A 21332-nucleotide genomic window follows, 5' to 3' on the forward strand; every position below is an offset into this window, starting at 1 on the left:
AGTCATTGAAAGGCCTGAAAGAAAATGTTTCCCACGACCAAATTATTCCAGTCTCAAGTTCGAGCCCTGGCACCACAACAATGTTATGAGTCAGTTTCAGTGGTAATCAGGGGAAATAAGACTGAGTAATTACGGCACTCCATTACACGGGTACCATCCTGTATGCAATAACAAAACATACCTCGTACAGTATGAGGCATTGTTGGGAGACAGAAGACTGTAAAGACATATAAAACACTAATTCTACCTTGCTTCAGCGAATACAGCAGTCATGCAAGCTGCTGCTGCCATTTGTCTCAAGAAGTAAATATCTCTGTTTGCACTGCTGCGGATGTAAATTTATATATTTTCAAACTTGCTTGGGAGAGAGAGAAATCATCACTGTTATTATGGTAACATTTAAGCCCATTTCACTGTGAACTAAATAACTGACAGCAGGGTTGAGATGATACTAGAATTTTAAACATAATACTAGAAAAATACTCGATACCATTTTTGATTCGACAGGGACAAAAATGACAAAAATTCTAAGGCATTATTTTATATATTAAGAAAAAATATTTTCAGGTTGCCTCAGGTAGTGCTGCACCTATGGTGACTTGGCACCCTAAGTTCATTGCTGACCAAATAAAGTTGGTAAGGCAACCTGCTCCAATCTGGGACTGCGAGAAGCAGGGTACACCCTGGACAGGTCGCAGTCGCAGGGCTAACACAGACAACCATTCACATCTATGGGCAATTTAGAGTTTCCATTTGACCTATCCCCACTAACTGCATGTCTTTGGACTGTGGGAGGAAGCCGGATTACCCGGAGAGAACCCATGCAAACACGGGAAGAACATGCAAACTCCATACAGGAAGACCCGGCCCTGATAGTGGAATTCAGGAACTCAGGACCTTCTTGCTGTGAGGCAACAGTGCTAACCACCATTCCACTGTGCTGCCCAAATAACTGTGTTTATATTTAATAACTGTGCTATTTATAACATACAGCTAATGCTGCTCTTGGGTAATTAGTAGTAGTAGCTGAGTAACATTATGTGTCAGGTGGAAGAGGTAAAGAGGCACTGGCACAGTGTCACTGGTATTGATACTGCTGTAAATGCGTATCTAATCTGATAGTAATTATTAGTCATTTAAAGCCTGAGTCACCCACTTGCAGGCTTCCAAATAGGAGCACTTTAAGGTAAAATTTTTGATTAATGGGAAAAACTGTACATAAACAGAGGCAAAATTGACTGCATATCTTGGAAATTCCTGAGGTCATATAATAAGATCAGTGGCAATGTTTTTCACTGACAGATTCAAAGGCTGTGAGAGGTAATTGGAAGCTCTTAAGATGGTAGTTGGTTGGTAAACCGTGCTATAAAGGTAATAATATCTTTCTTAACTTTACATTACTACAGTAGGTGCACTAGGAAAAGTTTTAGACCTAGAGAATTTCTTTTTTTATTTCTTTGGAACAAGGCTCTCTAATAATGTTTTAGGGCTTGAGGCAGTAATTTTCTGCAAGTTAACCAAAATGTAATGTCTAAATCTTATTCAATAGTAGAGTATAAATAGATAAAATGCCAGCCAGGCCATGTGACAAACTCAAACCCACAGTGTGATGAGTACTTGCACCCATCTCAGTAATGTGCATATCTGCACTGGTGGCTATTCTAATCCTGGTAGCCATCCTGATGATGAAATTACTAACATGCAAAAAAAAAAAAAAAAGGAAAGCTAATGACACAGGTTACAGGAATGACACTTTGGTAATTACCTCTCACATTTTTCGGTAATAACAGAATGTATTTATCACACTAATGGCACTTTCCCCCCAGAGGAATGGAAGGAGTTATTCATTACCACCAAAAAAGGGGAAAAAAGAGGTTGTTTTCCCTGTAATGATGGACACGACCGGAATGACCTAAATGAGAGGATATATTCTCATCAGCACAGAAGGCTGATAATGGCAATAATTTAGACAACATTGAATTAATGTAAATATAATGGCTGGTGCCAGCTCATCACTACACAGCTGGGTCTTTTCTTTCAATCTTTGAAGACTACTTGCTGTATGTAAGTATGCATCTTTATATGTAAGGCTTCATTGTATTAATATTAGATACCAAAGAAAAAGATATGTTGTCTTAAAGAGTTAAAGTCTGATTTGGCAGGTCTTTAACCTGTGGATTTATTCAACAGTGTTACCTTTACAGTAACCTTAACACAAACCGCCATAAATCGTTCCCTGTCAATCTCTTCCAAAATATTTACACGTGTGCTGCAGCAGAAATGAAAGCTTTATATTGATTTTATTTTGAGAGTGTTTTCCACACGATGCTGTTGATCATATTACAAGTTGATAACTAAATTGCTATTAAAAAAATCCACACAATAGCTCCGTTATAGCTCGTCCAGTTTATTGCTGCTGTAAAGGAGCTTGTTGTTTAAGGAAATCATTATCGGCAAGCTTTCCCCAGTTTAAGCTGTCTGAAAGCTTCCTATCAATAGCAGCAGTCTTAAATGAGCTGCAGACACTGGCTTAAGTGCAATCATATGGTAGAGTGAAAACGAAGTCACAAATAATTATCACTGCCAGGAAGGATTTTTTTTAAATGATTTTATGAATTCAGACATGCAATTAAGTTTCATTTTAAGCAGTGAAAGTAATCACCTCTTCTAAAGTCACCTTTCCAAATAACTGAAATGTGGGTAAAGCATTTTTCAGTAAGTGTTGAAAATATAATTTACGCTCTTTTCTGACTAATCACGCAGCAGATTTTTTCTTTCTGTCCATCATCTGGCATTGTCCTCCTCCTGCATTCTTGGTGGCTTCGGCCCCCATTTCTTGCTTTCTAATATGCCTTCCACATTTTATCTACTCCTCTAGCTCAGTGTCTGGCCTCTCACTGTCTCACGCCACACATCTTAGGTATCCCTCCTCGGTTTGCCTCTCTCCTTCTTTCTCTCTTAAGGAAACAGTCTGTCATGCATGGCTGTCCGTGAGTGAGCACTGAATCAAAAGCCCCAGTGTCTGCATAAACCTCCGCCAAGCAGCAAAAATCCAATTTGAATGCCTCCAGTAACACTGACAGCTCAGTGGAGATGTGCACGTGCATACACACACACATATGGAAACACATAGAGTACACAGCATGCCTACAAACAAATTTACTTGAGTAGAGAAATGTGTATGCAATATATCCCTCCAACTTCCCCAAGAAGTTGCTCTGTGACATTTAAATGTAAATTAAAATCGAATGTGGTAATTTGCAGCTCTGTATTTAAGTAAAGATAGCACAAGCACAACACAAAATATGTGGAAAAGTGTTTTTTGAAAAATATAAACTAATTTTGAATTTGATCCCAGTACCACGTTTCAAAAACCTGGGATAGGGCATGCTTGCATCACCTCTTTAAACACCACCCATGTCAGAGATCAGTTGTTGTCTTGAAGTGTTTTTCCTCTGTTGCTTACTCCTCAACAGTTCGGTCTCCGTTAGTATATTTTTCATGTCACAATATACCAGATGTTTTTAAATGTCTGATAAGACTCTTTCATGTCATGCCAATGCATGCACAACATTGTTTTTGGAGGACAGCACCAAACAAACAAACATAAGACGAAACATGCTTCAGTAAAGCTTTCAAAGATGTGACAAGTTACCCATGCCACGTGGCATCAATGCCATCATGAATGTTGGCTTTTGAATGGTGAACTGACACAAACCAGATGGGTCCTGGTGTCTTTAGCCTGGAGCCTGTTGGCCATGATTTACAAAGAAATATAAAAAACTTCCAACACTTCCTCATCTTTTCCTTTACAAATAGAACCAGGTGCTTGTGGGCACTGCCTTCCCGTTTTGATTGGAAATGACAACTGTCACATCCAAATATACATATACAAGCTGTCAAGCATTTTTTTGAAGTAAGTAAAGGTTACATTACAAACAGACTTGGCAGGTGGGGGAACCCTAAGATTCAGAGTGGCAGGCAGTGTTGGTGAAAAAAATTACTCAGAAATAACTCGCATAACCATGAGCTGGAAGCAACTCCAGGCTACGTGTCCTCACTCAACAGTATTTATATTAATCTACCTGTCAAATGTAATTATTTAGTAATTGAAGGTGTTGCTATCCACTTTAACCCCTGGAAGTAGGAGAGTGGACAGCAAGAACACTGGCAGCAGGATGCTACTTTGGGACATGATTTCTACTGCTGTCCCTGTTAAACGGTGTACGTGAGGGAAATATGCTAAAATGTCAGTTGAAGTGGAAATGGTTTTGGTTTCTAAAGATGCTAAAGCATAGGTGTCAAACTTTGGCCCGCAGCCTAATTACATTTGGCCCGCGAAGCCATACCAAATTACTATTAGAGCTGGCCTACTGGTATAATACAGCTAATATACATATTGTTTGGTATTAAGCTTTGCTTGTTCCATATTCAGTTTTTCAGCAAAACTTGTTTGAGTCCATGAGAAAAGATTCATTCTTATATCTGGAGGAAGATTTTTTTTCCAATAAATATTAATGTTAGCCTGCAACTTTGTTCCAGTTTTGAATTTTGGCCCACTGTATATTTGAGTTTGACACCCCTGTGCTAAAGGAATGAAATATCTTGTAAAGACTTTTATATACAGAGTACAAAAGACTCTTCCTCTCAACTAAAAAAGCTTTTTTGGTCTACCACCAAAATTTTGACTTTGGCAATCTTTAATAGAAGCATCCACCACTGTAACACCATGCACATGATTATGTGCATAATATTTATAAAATTTAATATGTTTTTTTCCCTTTTCTTTCTCTTTCTTGAATTCTTTTTGACTATTTGTAACACAGTCCCTCACAGAGTGCCACGCCTCTCTCCATTTATACTACTAATAATTTCTATTATTCGAAAATTATTTGTTACATTTTGGTTGGTGACAAATTTAAAATCAGTACATTAGTTATTTCCATTTAGTTTCAACATTTGAGAAGTTACCTCTGCACTACTTTAAATTAAATATGCACTCACTGGCCACTTCATTGGTTACACGTGATCTCTTGGTCATTAACTCAAACATCTAATCATCCAACCACATGGCATCAACTCAGCGCATTTAGACCAATAGAAATGTTCAGTCTGTTCTTATATAATCATAAGAATTGCCAGAAAACTTCCCGTTCCCTAAACATAAAACACATTACTCTGTATCCACCACAGGGCTCATCTATAAAGTTCCCATTTAGACTATTAAAGTACCAGTGATAAGCACATGATCTCATGGCCTGCTGTTAAGTTTATTTAATATGTTTCAGAATGACAGAATCACAATGGCCTCCTTTAGAGGATGATCTGAGTTCACATATTCTTCACATATTTTGTAGGACATGTTTTATCTTCATCAGGCTCTTTCTGACTGTGAGTGTCCTCAGTGGGGATACAACTTTTAACCCTGCACCGGTTACTGTGCTGCTCTTTCCAATTAGTCAAACAGAAGCACACTGTCCTGCTTTGAATAAAAACCCGCACTTCTTTTTGTCATTTTTCTGTGTATCTTTAATCTTCCTCAGCTGTACTCAGAGGTCTCAGTTTTTTTTCACACTTTGGCAGGCAACCATGGAAACCAGGTTACCCACAGCGAAGGTCATTGTATCCATGATGCATGTTTGAGGATGTGTATGCTTTGATAGCAGGCAGTGTTATGTTCCCACGTGTGAAGCTCCTTGAACATGTTGAGACACTGAGGCGAAGGAACCTGCTGGGAATGAGTGTGATGGCAACAGCATGAACAGGCCCACCAGGGAACACATGCTGAAAACACAAACACAGAAACATACAACTAAGTACAATAACACAAATCAGACAAACACGATTAATACACATAGGAAAAAAAGCATTTTCAGCAGCTTATTTTTAATGTACTTGATGTCCGAATGATCTGTGTTTACGTAGTACAGTCAAAGATGGCGCTTGTTTGTTTAGCCACTGAATCTTTTGTGCCAAGCCAGGGTCCTAATGTAAAATCAAAACAGCAGACACAGCTCTGTTTTTCTTAATCTTATTTAATGTAAATGTGTATTTTGTATCATTTACATATTTTTTTAATGTTTTATTTTCACATAAATAATAATAGTCCTCTGTGCATAAATAACAGAGTTCAGTTAATGTTAAGAATGTAAATCAATACAGTATCTTCATTCAGGTATTTCTTCAGTTTGAGCTTCAAGCAGTGCAAATACTAAACAAACAACTAATTTTTTACAATACACTGACTAATGAACATTATCACATAAATAAGCTAAGTGTGAAAACAATCTGAGGAATAGACTAAGAGGTAGTGTGACAACAAGCCCTTGTCAAACTTGACTTAATGCATTTATTTTTGGTTCACTTGTGATAAAACTCTCAATCAACACATGAGGCTGTAAATGCACTGGGATCTCAGCGCCTCTGTCTGAAGATAGAAAGTTGCTATTTCAGCTTCTGATGTCAGCGCTTTTAATAACTTCAGATGATGTTATGGCAACTAATGTTGAAGTTGTTCAGCGTATTGCTAATTTCCTGTGTTTTGTTTTTTAACCAGAAAAGCTTTGGACAGGTGTTGACCCTGACTCAAAAGCTTACCAGATTTCTGTCCACTGCAAGGCCAATTGCAACCCCCATAATGGAACAATTAGAGACTCAGTAGCAAAGCCAACTCCTGCAGCTGTATCTGGATCAGTGCATTCATAGATTTGGTCGTCTAGTATCAGATTTCCGCCAAAACCCACACAGCACTGGATGCATTCGCTTTTTTATGTCTGGATGATAGAAAGCAGAACTGCATATCAACTATTTATTATTTTTGTAAAATGTATTCATTTATTTAGGGAAAAAACCTGGAATCACAAAACAGTCAGACTTTGTAGTCTGTCATGTCTCGTCCAGCACAAACTGTCAGCAAAGGCAGAGTGACATGTTTAGTACGACTGCATGATTATGGCCAAAATGTCTATTATAATTATTTGCATCAATATTGAGATTATGATTATACACCGATCTGAGTGAGAAATGCTTTTATTGCACTTTCATGTAAACTAACTTTTCAAAATAAAATTGGCACTCCTCATTCGCCTCAATTCAGTGCTACACTTAGAGAAAAAAACATAAATAAATAAAAAATGTCACCAAAGTTAACACAAAATTAAATCAACAGGGAACTTCTTTCACATTCACACTGTGCTGCATTCCTGTTAATTAAAACATCTTTGCTGACAAATAAGGTGTTTCCTCACCTGATCTGAGTGCATCTCCTAGAAGCAAAGCATAAAGTCTTTGATTCCATTCATTGTGCCTGCTCGATGGATGTGAATGAAACTTGAAGAGACTCGACAGCTGTGAGATCCCTCTCTATTTGCCCTGCAATAACATATCTTTTGTCAAGTATGTTGACCATTTCCCTGAGTTGTTACATATTCAACGTGTTTATTGGATTTTAGCCAAACTGAAAGCGACTGGTTGGTGATTTCAATGCATCTTTGTGAGCTGGAAGAATACGCTCATGAGTTGTGGTTCTTTGAGTTGATGTTGGATAATTCCTGTTAGCAGCCACTGCATTGTTTTTCTTGACCTTCATGCATTAATTATACTGCAGTTTACGCTGTGTTTTCAGGCATTTGAATAAGTCAAGTTGCTTTGTGGTGCAGACCTACAGCACTCTTTGCAGATGATTTCTTGGTTAATGTCAGCTGCACTAAAGCAGAGGTATTTCCACACAATGGATGATGATTCACTTCGAAGGGCAGGTTCTTCTTCTCTGCCAGACAATTTAAATTTTCTTGTGTATCTGTCTTTTAAAGAAGTGTTACTCATCCAGAGTTGTCCAAGAAACCTAAAGCTGCATGGTGCAACATGATTGGCCCATCTGGAGGCAGTCATTTAGGGAATGCTGGATTTGCTTTTACTTTGAATTGTGTTGGCACAATTCACATTTTCATTATCGCTCTATCATGTTCATTTAATTGTGGGAAGCCAAAAACGTAATCAAGATTAAAATCTGATTAATTGTGCAGCCCCATTGCTTAGTGTATGTAGTGCCAAATGGCATGTTTTTATGTTTGTGGGTGTTTAGTTTCAGTGAGCGGAAATCATTACAGTAAACACCAATCTACCTGCAGCCCTCTTTGATGTAGCTGAATAAATTTCCCTCTAAATAGCAGATAGTGGTTACAGGAAATGGTTTGTGTGTGTGTTTGTGTGTGTGTGTGTCACTGTTAGGACAGTTCAGGATTATCTCCTAATATAGCCCAGCGGAAGTCTCACAGTGATAGCTTCCCTATGTTTGTGTGTCTGTGTCTGTTGTGCCACTTTAACTTGGCACTGGTTGAAGCCAAGCCTGCTTGGCAGTGGGAACTACCGGAGAAACAAAAACAGGAAACGAAACCTGGATCATAAAGATGGCTGTTAGTTCAGTATCATTCTTTATTACAGAGATATTGTGCTGGCTGGAGCCTATCCCAACTATCATCAGGCAGTAGGCAGGATACGCCCCAGATAGGTCGCCAGTCTGTGCAGAGCTAACACATAGAGAGGGATCGTGGCTCTCTCCTAGGCTATTTTTAAGAATAAATGATAGTCGCAGCACTGCAATAGACTGGCAACCTGTCCAGGGTGTACCCTGCCTCTCGTCCTGTGACAGCTGGGATATGTTCCAGACCACAGATGGATGGGTGGATGATTATTAAATTGCTGTTAAACAATGAGCAAAAAATGACAGCATGCTCTATAAATTAAATGACAGAATATGATGAAAAGATCTTTAGACTATCACCTGTCAGTTCGCTCTCTTGCTATGGCCATTCATGTAGGGGCATGATCCCTCCCTGGCTTGGCACCACTGTTTATTGTAACACTTAGCACCAACAGAGTCGAACCATGTGTCCCCTGCAGTGTTCTCTGGGCTCCATTTCTAACTGGTTGCTTCCTGAGACTCTGTACTTGCAGTTTCAGTGTTGCTCGTTGCAATTATTTGATATCCTGTTTTGCCATTATGCACGGTTCCACATGGATAGAAGAAGGGATGAGGGAATCTAAAAGCATTCATGTCTCTGCTCTTGAGACTTATTTTACTCTTTCCTCCCACCCTACCTTTTCATATGTCTCCCTTTCCTGCCTATCTTCCCAGCTTTTTCTCTGTCAGCTTATCGCTCACTCCTTCTCTCTGTCTGTGTTTTTGTAATTTCTTCTTTGCTGTGTGTGGAGGGAATGGGAAAGGAATGGGAGTTATCTTCCTTCATGTATGGTGAGGATCAGTTCTATTCTGGGGAAGTAAAGAGAAGAGGAGAAGCTAGAGGGACAAGAGTTCTCTCTCCACATGCATTAACCATGAGAGCAGAGCAGCAGAGAGGCTCCAGCCAGTCGAGAACTGAGAGAGAGAGAGAGGGGGGCCCTGGGCTAGCATCACACACCTGGACACACTTACACACTTGGTATACAAATATGCGTTAGCGCACACATGTATACATGTGCATACACAAGCAAACATGCATCATCAAAAACTTGCAAACTTTAGTCTGCTTGCCATAAACACTCAGCTTAACAATAACACACACACACACACAGGTCTGGGTACAGCTGCAAGGAATTTATAACGATGTGCTTTAAAAGATTTATTTCTCTACTGCCCTCATATAACTGCAGACAGGCAGAAAGACTAAATTTAAAAAAAAAAACATAAAAAAGATGAGAAATGTGGCATTTTTTAATATCATCTCATTTGAGAATTTTTTGTATATTACAAATTTAACTTTTCTTAAAAACAAATTCATATTTTAAATTTTCCTCATAGCAGTTTTGATGGTTTTCGTTAACTCATAGTCTATCTACTTTTGCTTTCTGGAGCAAAATACATTTTTCACTGTTATTTTCTGTTGGAGTTGCAGCTGACTGAACTTTCTCTGCATTAGTAATTAAAATTGTTGTTGCTAAAGTGAATGAAAACTGCAAATCAGGCTTTTTCCTGTCTTAAGGAAATGTTGCTGTTTATGTTAAATTTGTTAGCTTGTTAAGGTCATAGGACAATGAAGATGGGGGTTAAAAGAGACCAACACCGACAGTAGTATAACGCCTTATGTGCTATACTGTAACTTTGCGATCGTCTTGTGGAGTATTTTTTTATTTGTTTTGTTTCTTTTTGTCTGTTGTTTGATTGGCCAGGACATACTTGTCACATTAGCCAGTCGGCTATGTAAAAACAGGAGTATAAGGACACACTGTATAGCACTTGGTGGTCCATTCTATGCTAGTGATCTTTTACACACACGTTTGTGTATGTCTGCACACTTTTAATTATCTTCAGAGTCCAAAACAAACTGAAAAATATACAGACGCTACTGATGTCCACTTCTATAACACCTCCACACACCAGAAGGCAGAATGTCGATAAAATGATGAGAGAGAAGGAGGGAAAGCAGCGGCTGATGGAGAGGAAAAGACTGGCTGTAGGTGGTTTTTTAAAGGACGGCTGGGTGCTGTCACTGCATGATAAGACTGTTTGAGGGGAAGGTGATACAACTCGTTCACACTGTCATACCTCTGCAAACAGGTCTGCACCATCTGGCCGTCTGACTGGCTTCCTGGTTGGAGAGATGTCTTATCGGTCTCTGTGTCTTGAAGACTGCAGACACCCTTTGGCGCGATGTCCTCAATACTTTGTCTCATGAGGCTTTTTAAATGATCAAAGAAATTTAATCAAAGCAGAAAAATTTACACGTTAAATTGATTAAAGAAACTTTATTGGCTAGTCAGTGTTCCCTTCTAGGAAAAGTATGAAAAATCAGCACTTTCAACACTATATACCATTTATAATATTCAAGCGATGTCATGTTTATTATTCTGTAATGTTTCTATAGATATAGCATTGCTAAAGCTATGTAAAAAGCTTTTAGGCCAAATTCATTTTGTTTTGGTGCAACATGATGTAAATTTAGTTTCAAATACAGTTTTTTGTGTGCAGAACATCAGAGGACATGGGTGTGACAGAGAGGTAAACACATTGTGTTATCCTTCATGTTTGTGTAATTTATTTCTAGCAAACAAACAAGAAACACCACTTTCTTTATCGTTTGATTAAAAATGCATTGGAAATCCCATCATCCACCCTGTTCCTCTATTCTGTGTTTTTATCTCTTGCGCTCCTATCTTTTTTCTTTCATGCTCACGTTGTTTTTCTTTCCTTTTCCTGTCATTGTCTTTTCATTCTAATCCTCCTGCTCTTATTCATCTTCTTCCTCTGCTCAGTCTGACCATTTGCATTTTTATTTTCCAAACATTTCCAAATGCTTTATGGGTTCTTTTTTCCCACCCAGCTGTCCATTGAAGAACCCCGCGGTATTGTTTTTCAGTCTGACTCAAATCTATTATTGATTTAACAGCAGAGTTTCAACTGCAGGTTTTAATCACAAGTTGTGCGTTTATACACACACCGACCCACACAGTACACAGTACTGACGCTCTCTAGCCCCTTATACTGTAGTAACCTTGTCCCTTGCGACTGACATCATAACCCAAACCGTCACACACTCAACCTCACACAACATTCACATTGAGGTTGTGACCATATTAGATTGGGCCCGAAGTGCTGAGCCAGATTTTAATTAAGAAACATGCATTATATTGTAGTGTGGTAGTGGTCAATACTATCGACCAGTTGGAGTTATTCAGTGAGGAGAGGCTGTGGATGAATCGTCCTCGAGATGTGTGTGTGTGTGTGTGTGTGTGTGTGTGTGTGTGTGTGTGTGTGTGTGTGTGTGTGTGTGTGTGTGTGTGTGTGTCCGCAGCTGAGGTTGGGCATTGGGGTATGTTTACTCGTAAGACTGTGGCAACACAGCGAGATCACCCTGAGATGATAAGAAAATGAGTTATGAAATGGAAAACGGACATTTGTGTGTGTGTGTGTGTGTGTGTAAAGGACATTCATCTGGACAAAGCAGGGAATGAACTGTCAGCTGTGGTGTTATTAGATCTTGAATGAAGGGGTAGTCTTTCTCTCTGTATTCAGATGGTACAATTTAAGGTTTGTGTCACCGTGTCCAAAGTCTCAGCAAACATATAAAGACTTTACGATTACAATGACCTCAACAAACAGGAGGACACAATCTACTGACACTAGGTTTTATAGCTAAAAAAACATTACAGATTACATTTATTGTATTTATTATTATGATGATTATTAAATTAAGAAATGACAGTTTGACAAAATGAACTAATTATGTGTAGTGCGTTGTTGACCTAGGATTATTATTAGTCTGTAATGAAATATGTACCCCCCCATGTACCCCAGAGAAGCAAGTGGACAAAGTTGGGACAGAAGCTGGGAGAAGATTTGGTTCAACAATTATTAACGTGACCCACAAAAACTGTGCTGACCTGGCCTCCAAATACTCCAGGCTCCATATAGTCAGCATCTGGGGCCAAACGGAGGCCTGAAATGATAATGCATGTCCACAGCACCTGAGGCTGTTAGGGTGAGACCACAGAATACCCCAAGGGAATGCATGCCCATACCCCAGCGGCTCTGAGCTTTGTTGGGGGGCCTACGCAATAAATAAATGTTGTAACTACATTTTAGGGTAGAGCATGATGATTGATTCATGATAACGAGAGCTTGGTTTGCACCACACCTACATATAAACTGTAATTTTCTGTAAATTTTATAATAAATGAATGGTAAAATTTGATGATACACAGAGATTTCAAAATCCACTGTATTAGTTACATTAGGTATTAGTTTTCATTAAGGTAGATAAATCAGTATAGTTAAAATTCTAGTATCTAATCTGTCAAAGTGTCCCATTTCTGTCAGAAAAACACGTGAGCCGCTCCTTAAACTCCTTAGCTTATTTTAATGTTGATGCCATCAATCTCTTTGTCAGTGCTGTGATGCGTGCTTAATGCTAGAATAAATCTTTGTCATTGATATATAATGTTACTACAAGATGACCAAAGTGTAGTTTTTAAAAAAATAATTGTTGATACAAGGATGAGATTTTTAAAGCATGGTGATCATCTCACTTTAAAAATAAACCTCAGGTGTGCAGGTGTACTAAATCATGGATATCAATGCCACCACTCTAATTAAGTGCAATGTAGGCCATGACAGTGAAAGTGTTAGGTCTTTGAAAGTAAAGCAGCTAAATTCTAAAAAGCGAATTCAAACATTAATTCCCATATTACTATTACTGTGTAAAATTTTCGGAGGGCTTTTAAGTTTAGTTAAGTGTAAACCAGGCAGGTGTTTGTGTTGGTTAAGGTTATTGATAAGGGGTAGGAAATGTAATGTATCAGTGAAATGTGTCAATGTGTTGTACTGGTGTGTTTCCATAATTAGCTGTGGAATCTGTGTGATTCACCACAGGAATACTTGCAGGATCGTCCGCTATCTGTGTGGAATATTGATCGAAACATTAGCCTGTTGCCATGACCGTGAGCAGCCAGACAAAGTGTTCGCTCACTGAAGTCATTGTGCAAAAGAGCCTCCACTCTATGATTAACTGGAGATAAACTTGGAACATACAGTGACAGCATGCCTCTGTGTTTCATTTAATATATTCTCATACCATGTAGTCATTCTTTTAGATGCAGTAGCCACGTTAATGTGTTGATTATTCTTATTTTCAGGCATCTCTCTTAATCTCCATACGTTGAGAACAAATGTATCTTAGAAGGTTCTCAGTAAATTGTATTTATCTACTGTATAAGAAACTGCTCCACATGCTGTATATTAGTATGTTTAATATAAATTCTTACTATTGAAAGGAAAATTGTTTTTTTCACAAGATGAACACTGACGAATTTTCTCTGTAGCTTTTAAGCTATTTAGCTGAAGCAATGAGAAACTGACACAGTAGCCTAACTAATATAACATTGTGTAATATAAAATAGCCAATTCATGATAACAATATTTACATTTAGCAAACACAAACATGTTTTTGAATTTTGGTTTTGAATTATAGTAAATATTACTGTGAAATAAAGTAGAAACATGGTAGTTTTGCATTTTGTAACCCTGCTTGCAGCATAATAGAAAAACTTAATGTGCCTTTTAATCCGGTGTCCCTTATAGTATGAGAAATACGGTACTATGTTTGTTGCCTATTATTACCCAAAGATGAACATGTCAACACAATGTTATACACCAATTAACACTGTTGATACAAGACTATTACTTTGATATTTCTTCGGTAATTAAGTGGTAATAACTTGTTATTCCACTTCTTGTTTGCTCCTTATTAGCCCATTCTTACCACATTGTTACCAAACTATTTAAAGGGTTACCACAATTTAAAGGGCTACCAGAATTTTGCACCAGGATGTAAAGTTGATTCAAATATGAATGGAAATATTAAACAGAGTAAAATATAAATGGAAACATTTAAAGAGTTATTTTTCAGATTTTCAAACTCACAATGTTAAGTAAAATTGCTCATAAGTGTTTCCCTGCATTTCTACAAACACTTCTACTATGATAAGCTTAGATTGAGAGTATTTTCACTCCGTCTCTGTCTACTTCCCTCCTCTTTTTCGGCCTGTAAAGCTCCACACTGTGCTGATTGACAGATCTATTAAAAGCGTTCTATGTAACCCTCAGTAGAGGTGCAAATGAATCCTGCACAAGCATGTTAGGCTGTATTTTAATGCACTTTGTGTGCGAATATAGATAGAGGTGCACAATATACATAAGCTCAAGCTCAACAACCACAAAAACCCAAACAGCTTCAAACAGTGGACATAGCCCTCATTTACTTTACCTCAAATGTGACATTTGTCACCACACTAGACAATTACAGCTCATCTCAGATTCATTTAGGCAAAATTTAACCATGCCACACTTTTAATCCTAAATAGACCCTTGCACTGTTTCTATGCACAATGAAATATTTTAGCTACTATAATTCTAAAGCACAGCTATAACAGTTTACTTCTGCTCCTGCTGTGCTCTTTCATCCCCCGCTGTTTACTGGGGCTGGTACAGTTTCACAGATACTCCCACAAAGACAGCAGCTTCAACTTAGAAGTCAGGTTTAATTCATGTAACGACTCATACCTCAGTGCTGCGGACGAGAACCGTGGCATTATTGTCAAAGCAAATTGAGGAAATTTTGTGGGATGTTTGAGAAAAAGTGTCATGCCACTGTACTTGGAAAAACCATCAGTGTGAAAAACTATCATGTGGGTGAGTAAATCCTCAACGTGAGCTTATCTAAGGCAACATTATGACAAGTACCATGATGAAATAAAATCATCTGAGACTACCAGTGGATTCTGTCCTCTAGGTTTCTCAAATACTGTCGTTTTGCCAAATATTGTTTAGAGCACTGAGGCACTGGTGTTTATTTCAGCCCTGCTTCACAGTCCAGCCCTGTATATGTCACAGAGTATACCATACAGGTGCAATTTTCTCTTAAAGTGCTAAAATTCATGCACGTAATCCTCGAATCCTTTAGCATCTCCAAGGTGGTCAAATGAAAGAACACTGTTGGACCTATTACAAGGTGGTGGAGCTTCTACTCTTGTGAGTCTGCATTAATTCTGGTAAGATGCCCTTGAACAAGGCACTTGTCATCCAAACACTTAAGCTGCCACCAGCAGCATAGGAATGTGACTGCTGGCACTGGACAGCTTCCAGGTTATGTACTCAGGATTGAGTGTGGTTCAAGACAGTCACGGAGTACTGCATGGGTGTTCACCTAAACTATCTCTTTGAATAAAATACAATTTCATAACAAATACAGATTGAAGAGGTTCTTTTACTGTGCTGAAAAGAGAAATGTCGAGAAATGTTCGTCAGTGTTGCGGCAGATGATGTGGTGAATCACACGTGGAGTTTTCTCTGTGAAACGGCGGTAACACCTGGTCAGTAGTGTTTGGAGATAGGTAGCATGAATATTTTATGCTGACAGCTGGTCAGTGTGTATGAGAGTGTGTCCCCTATGTGTGTGCGTTTTTCAGTGTGACTAAGTTCATATTCAGTTGCCAGTTTCATGCTTTCACTGAGGTACTCTCGACTGAGTACAGAACATTGGCTTCTTTTTAAAGGTTAGTATATGTATGCGTGTGTGTATACATCTATATTATTTATATTACTATTGCTGTGTTCTACATGTGAAGTACTCTATGCTGTGTAACTCAGGCAGTTTGAACCTTGCAAATCAACAGGATAACAACATTAAATGTATTAGTGAATTCATTCAGTCTCATCAGTCTAGTTCCTATTAACTGTTTTCATTAATTAGGAGATAGCAGGAGAAAAACAAACAGAGATGTGCGATAGTGAGAAAGGCAGAGCCATGAAGACCTCACAGACTTCCTCCTCTATGCTGTTTTAGCTCACTGATTAGATCTTGACCCTCCCACCTCCTCTCCTCTTCTCTGTCTGTGTCTCCAGGCTAGTTAGTAACAAATTAGAGTCACAGTGAACTTCCACTTGACTCCTGTACTCAAAAGTAGAGCTTCATTGTATGTTCTTCGTGTATCTGTCCCAGCCACATTTTGATGGATGTTGCACTGGCATACGATTCTAATGACTTCATTGTTTAACCCTCTATGCTTTTTTTCTCCCTGCTGTGAATTATCTTATTTAGATCTTTAATCTAAATGTAATTTTTAGCCCTGGCTCTTATTCTTTTTATTCCTTTAGGACTAACAGATGCCTCCACGTTCACCGTGATGACTTGTAAACGATTAAAGATATTGATTGATGGTTTATCACCAGAAAGTATAGGGGGGAAAAATCCCCAAGCTGTGCATTGAAGATGTTGACAAAGTTAGATTAATCTTCCAGTTTGATGTAAATCTGCATTTTGTTTGCTGTAAGTGGTTTACAAATTCACCAATTCATTCTCTTAATTGCCAAAACGGTTTTCTTGCTCATATTTAACTGTCTGCTATAATTTGGTTATTTGAGTAAAAACAGTTTATCTTTTTCTTACCACCTGCAACATCTGTATCAATTTGGGCAAAATTGATACTGAACAGACGCTGCAGCTGTTTGACACCTCTGGCCCTGTTTAAAATGAATCCAGTTGTTTTCACTGCGAATGCATTGTGTCGTAGAGACACAATACTGACAGAGATCAGCCTCTTAAATAGACAGACCTGACCTTCAGGTTAATGACTGTTGCAAGAGGAGCTCAGACCTCCATGTGTGTGAGTGGAGGTGTGAAGTGTCTGCAGAGAAATAAGAGTGGTAGCAACAGAAAGAGAAAGTGAAATGTGATTGAGGAAATCAGAGTCCTTGAGGAGAGCTGTGCTTCGCAAAGTGGAGATAAGAGGTTACAGTTATAGTCTGCAGTGTGCTTGTTTTTCTCGGAAAACATCATTCACAGTCTTGTAAATAAGTCTGTGGCATTTACAGTACTTTTTTAGGTTTTTAATTCACCAGACCTTAACAACAGGTCACTAGGTTATGTTATTCTTCTTAATAAACATATTATGATTCATATTTTGCACCGGTAAACAACATATTCTGTTATTAGGCAAAATGTTCTGTATATAAATGTGTGTATTTGTAATATGACGAAGGCTGAAGGCCGAAACGTGTTGTTCCAGTAATAAAGCTGTTCTTTATACTATTCTTTAAGTTTTATTGGAGCTTCAGCCTCAGGAGAAACAGTTCTTGCAGACATATTTGCACCAAGAGCTAACAAAGATTAGACTGAAAGCAAGTCTTCTAACATATGAATCTCTAATGTGCCGTGATATTGAACATGCTTGAGAACAGGAAAGATCTCTTGCAATTTATGTCATGTAATAAGTATGCTCTTCCATTTAAATTCTGAATCATGTTTCTGTGATGTATGCATAAGAAGCTACAATGCACAAAAGCCCCCCGCCCCCCTCCCGGTTTTCCTCCTGTGTGAGTGTGCAGAGTCAGCATTGCTGGAGATTGTCAGGGCTCATTTTCCTCCTTTCAAAAAAATACATTTTCAGCTATTTATTCTTTTGATAACTTCTGTGGGTCTGGGAAATGGTCTGTGCTAAGCAGCACACCACATGCAAGCTGACTGGTAAAAAATTTGTGAACACACGAGTCCATGTCTTGGAACTCGAAGTGACTTCTGCACTCCTGTCCGGTTGGTTCTGTATACTTCGCATTACAGTATTCATAATGTTAATACAGGGGTGGCCAACTGCAGGCCTCGAGAGCCGGTGTCCTGCAGGTTTTAGATGTGTCCTTGATCCAACACAGCTGATTTGAATGGCTAAATTACCTTCTCAACATGTCTTGAAGTTCTCCAGAGGCCTGGTGATGAACTAATCATTTTATTCAGGTGTGCTGACCCAGGGTGAGATCTAAAACCTGCAGGACACCGGCTCTCGAGGCCTGGAGTTGGCCACCCCTATTTTAATAGATTTGGGGATTTCTAACGAAATATATGTATATATGAATATATAGTATATGAAATATATTGTTTTACATTAGAACATAACAATAACAATAAAAGGCCTCACAAGTGTTTGGACTAATTCCAGTTTTTGAAGTCTGAACTTCAACTTCTTGATTGTTTGATTTAGAATCCACTGTGGCAGTGTAGAAAGGAAAAATCGCAAAAATGTGTCATTGTCCAGATAATTATGGACTGGTAATGCTGACTTCCTGGATCAGTTTTTGTTTTTGTGTCATTTGCTACATTTTCTACTTGCTACTTTAAAGTCAGCTTTTTCTTGAAAATTATTTTTTTCAACTCTGTGGCACCTTACACCTGCAGTAACCTTATAGTTATCGTATTAATTAAGAAATACAGTAATTATAAGGTTGAATTCCTGCTGTTGATTGGATTTTATCATTGTAGTATTTACTATATGAAGTACCTTGACACCAATGTTGTTGTGGTTTGACGCTATATAAAATGAATAATATCGGGTGCACATCCTGTTGCACGTTAAGTGGTTACATTACTAAAAACTTTTGATAGATCTACGTCTACAACTGTTCATACTTTACTATGTGAAACTAAAGCTCAACACTCATGCACAAGGAAAAGCCTAGTTAAGTCGATTACAAGGAGTAACAAGATGATGTGACACCTGTGAAGAGCTACATAAGAGTCAAATTAGATAACTGTCGACAGAGGGAGGACAAAACTAGAGGTTAAAAAACAAACATAAGAAGAAGAATTAAATGAAATAAATTTCATAATAAAACAGGAAATGACTAAGCAGAACCTGAAACCAGTGTAGCTCTGGGGTCTCTTAATGAAATGGGGGGTTGAAATACAGCAGCATCATTACGATGCCCTTGATTTTTTCTCACTTAAGGATAGTTGGTTTGGAGCGGCACAAATGCAGTGTTAGTGTCCAGGGAGGAAGAGGTAGAGTCTGAATTACAATGGGGCCAATATCATGCCATCCAACTTGCAGACGACAAAGTTGTGAGCTCCTTTTGTAAGCTGAGCTTTATCGTTGTGATTCTCTGTCACTGGTAGAGTTCTGTCTGAATGATTAGATGTGATTGGCTCAGAGCATGCTGATCACACCCTTTGTAATTTTGCACGTACAAAAACCAAAGCACCCAGTGAGGTTTGTTTTGTACACCCCAGACTTGCTACCCATTGTAGTTTCCACTTGTTTTTTCTCTTCTGTGTTTAAAAAACGGGCAGAATTATCATCATTTTGTGTAAATTGTTGAACAAAACCTGTAACTCCTGCACAATTAGCAAAGACATTGTTCCTCACCTGTTACGGCACAGGCGCGCGCGCAAAGGATTCACTGGTTTTAACCACAGCGTGGAAGCTCGAATTCTGCTTTGCTGTACTGTTGATTAAGCTTGACATGATGAGAGCTGAAGAGCTGCTGGGATTAAAAAACTGCTGACTTCTTTCTCTCCACTGTTTGCTCTTTCCATCTCCTCCCTGTTCTTTCCATCCCTCCATCCTTCACTGCATCCCTCGTTCCTTCCAATGTCTCTTGTGATGTAGTGTTTAAAGCAGAGGGGTAGACAGGGAGACAGGATTAAAATCAGCTCCCCCTTCTCTTCCTCCTTATCCACTTCTCTTCTTCTTCCTCCCCCTCTGCATCTTCATCAGATGTAATTATGACAACACAACATAGGAGGACCGTGCACAGCAAAATTAGACTTTCAAATTTCTTTCCACTTTAGCTATTTGAGGAACGAGACCTACATTTTCAAACTGATCAGAAAGAGAACAGAAAAATGGGATAAAGATGAAAACAAGAATAATTGGTAAGAAGAGGAAAAAAGGGAGGATTTAAAGAAGAAAAAAGAAGCAGATGAAGCAGATGCTAGGTAGGAAAGCTAAAGAGAGAATATGTTAAGGAGGAACAGACGATGTCGGGCTGTAGCGATGGCTGTAGCCGCTGAGTTAACGGAACATGGGATCAGTAATGCTGTCAAGCTAGAAAATGCCAGACAGCAAAGCAGCACAGTGGGAGGAATTGCTTAGTTAGGGTATGTGAGTGATGCAGGCATTTTTCTCTCTCCTGTCCCCATGTTTGCACATCCTACCCTTTAAATTCAAGGAGCCACCTTCCAATGTACCACTTTGCAAAAAAATTAGAAAAGGGATGGGTGGGGGGGTGTTATTGAACAGCGGGTGGGGTAATACAGTACATCTGCGCATTGCATTGTGGGAAGAAAAGGGGATGGGAGAAATGCATGAAACGTGCAGAGATTTACTAGCTTTGCTCTGACTGCAGGGGAGCTAAAATAGCACTATTTATGGCAGCAAGGTAGCAGTGGTGAATGCAAAGCTACAGTTGGAAAGACAGGACAAGAGGAGACTGGCACAGCTGAGAGAGGAGCTGGGTTGTTTTCGCAGCCGGGAGAAATTAGAGAAGCAAGCAAGGTCCGGACACAAGGGAGTATCAGCTCTCATCTGGAGGAGGAAGAAAAGGAAGGAGGAGGACAGAAGAAGAGGAGGAGGAGGAGGAGCAGGGTGATGTTTTATTTTTATTCTTAGATGGTGAGGAGTGTTGCATATTTGTTTCATTTGACTGCATCTCTTTGTACATCTGTTTGTATCTCCTTTGTGCCCATGCTGTATCTGTATGGTAGCATGTGCGCATACCTGCGTGCCTGTGTGGATTTATGTTTTTTGGCACATGTGAGGGATGCAATTCTTTTCACTTTGGTTGCAGTTTCTACCGTGCTGTCATTAAGCATTGCAGTCAGTTTGTGGTTGATTTCTCTCCCTCTGTTTCTAATTGATAACTGCTATATTGTCTTCACCTAAGACATCTATGGAAAGAATAATGAATCATATTTCACGTGCAAGTTGGGTGAATGAACACAGCTTATGTGGTTTGGGTGGTAGGAAACACTAATGTGTCATGTCTGAGTCATCAATAATATTCAGAGGAA

The 21332-nt window shown here is 38.8% G+C and overlaps 1 protein-coding gene across 1 annotated transcript in view; it reads left to right on the forward strand.

Moving 5' to 3' along the window:
* bsna (bassoon presynaptic cytomatrix protein a) overlaps positions 1 to 21332 on the forward strand; it is a 153697-nt gene that overhangs the window by 44347 nt on the left and 88018 nt on the right. The gene's annotated exons all lie outside the window — the stretch shown is intronic.

This window comes from Oreochromis aureus, linkage group 20, assembly GCF_013358895.1.
Source record: "Oreochromis aureus strain Israel breed Guangdong linkage group 20, ZZ_aureus, whole genome shotgun sequence".
In the NCBI taxonomy this organism is placed as follows: Eukaryota; Metazoa; Chordata; class Actinopteri; order Cichliformes; family Cichlidae; genus Oreochromis; species Oreochromis aureus.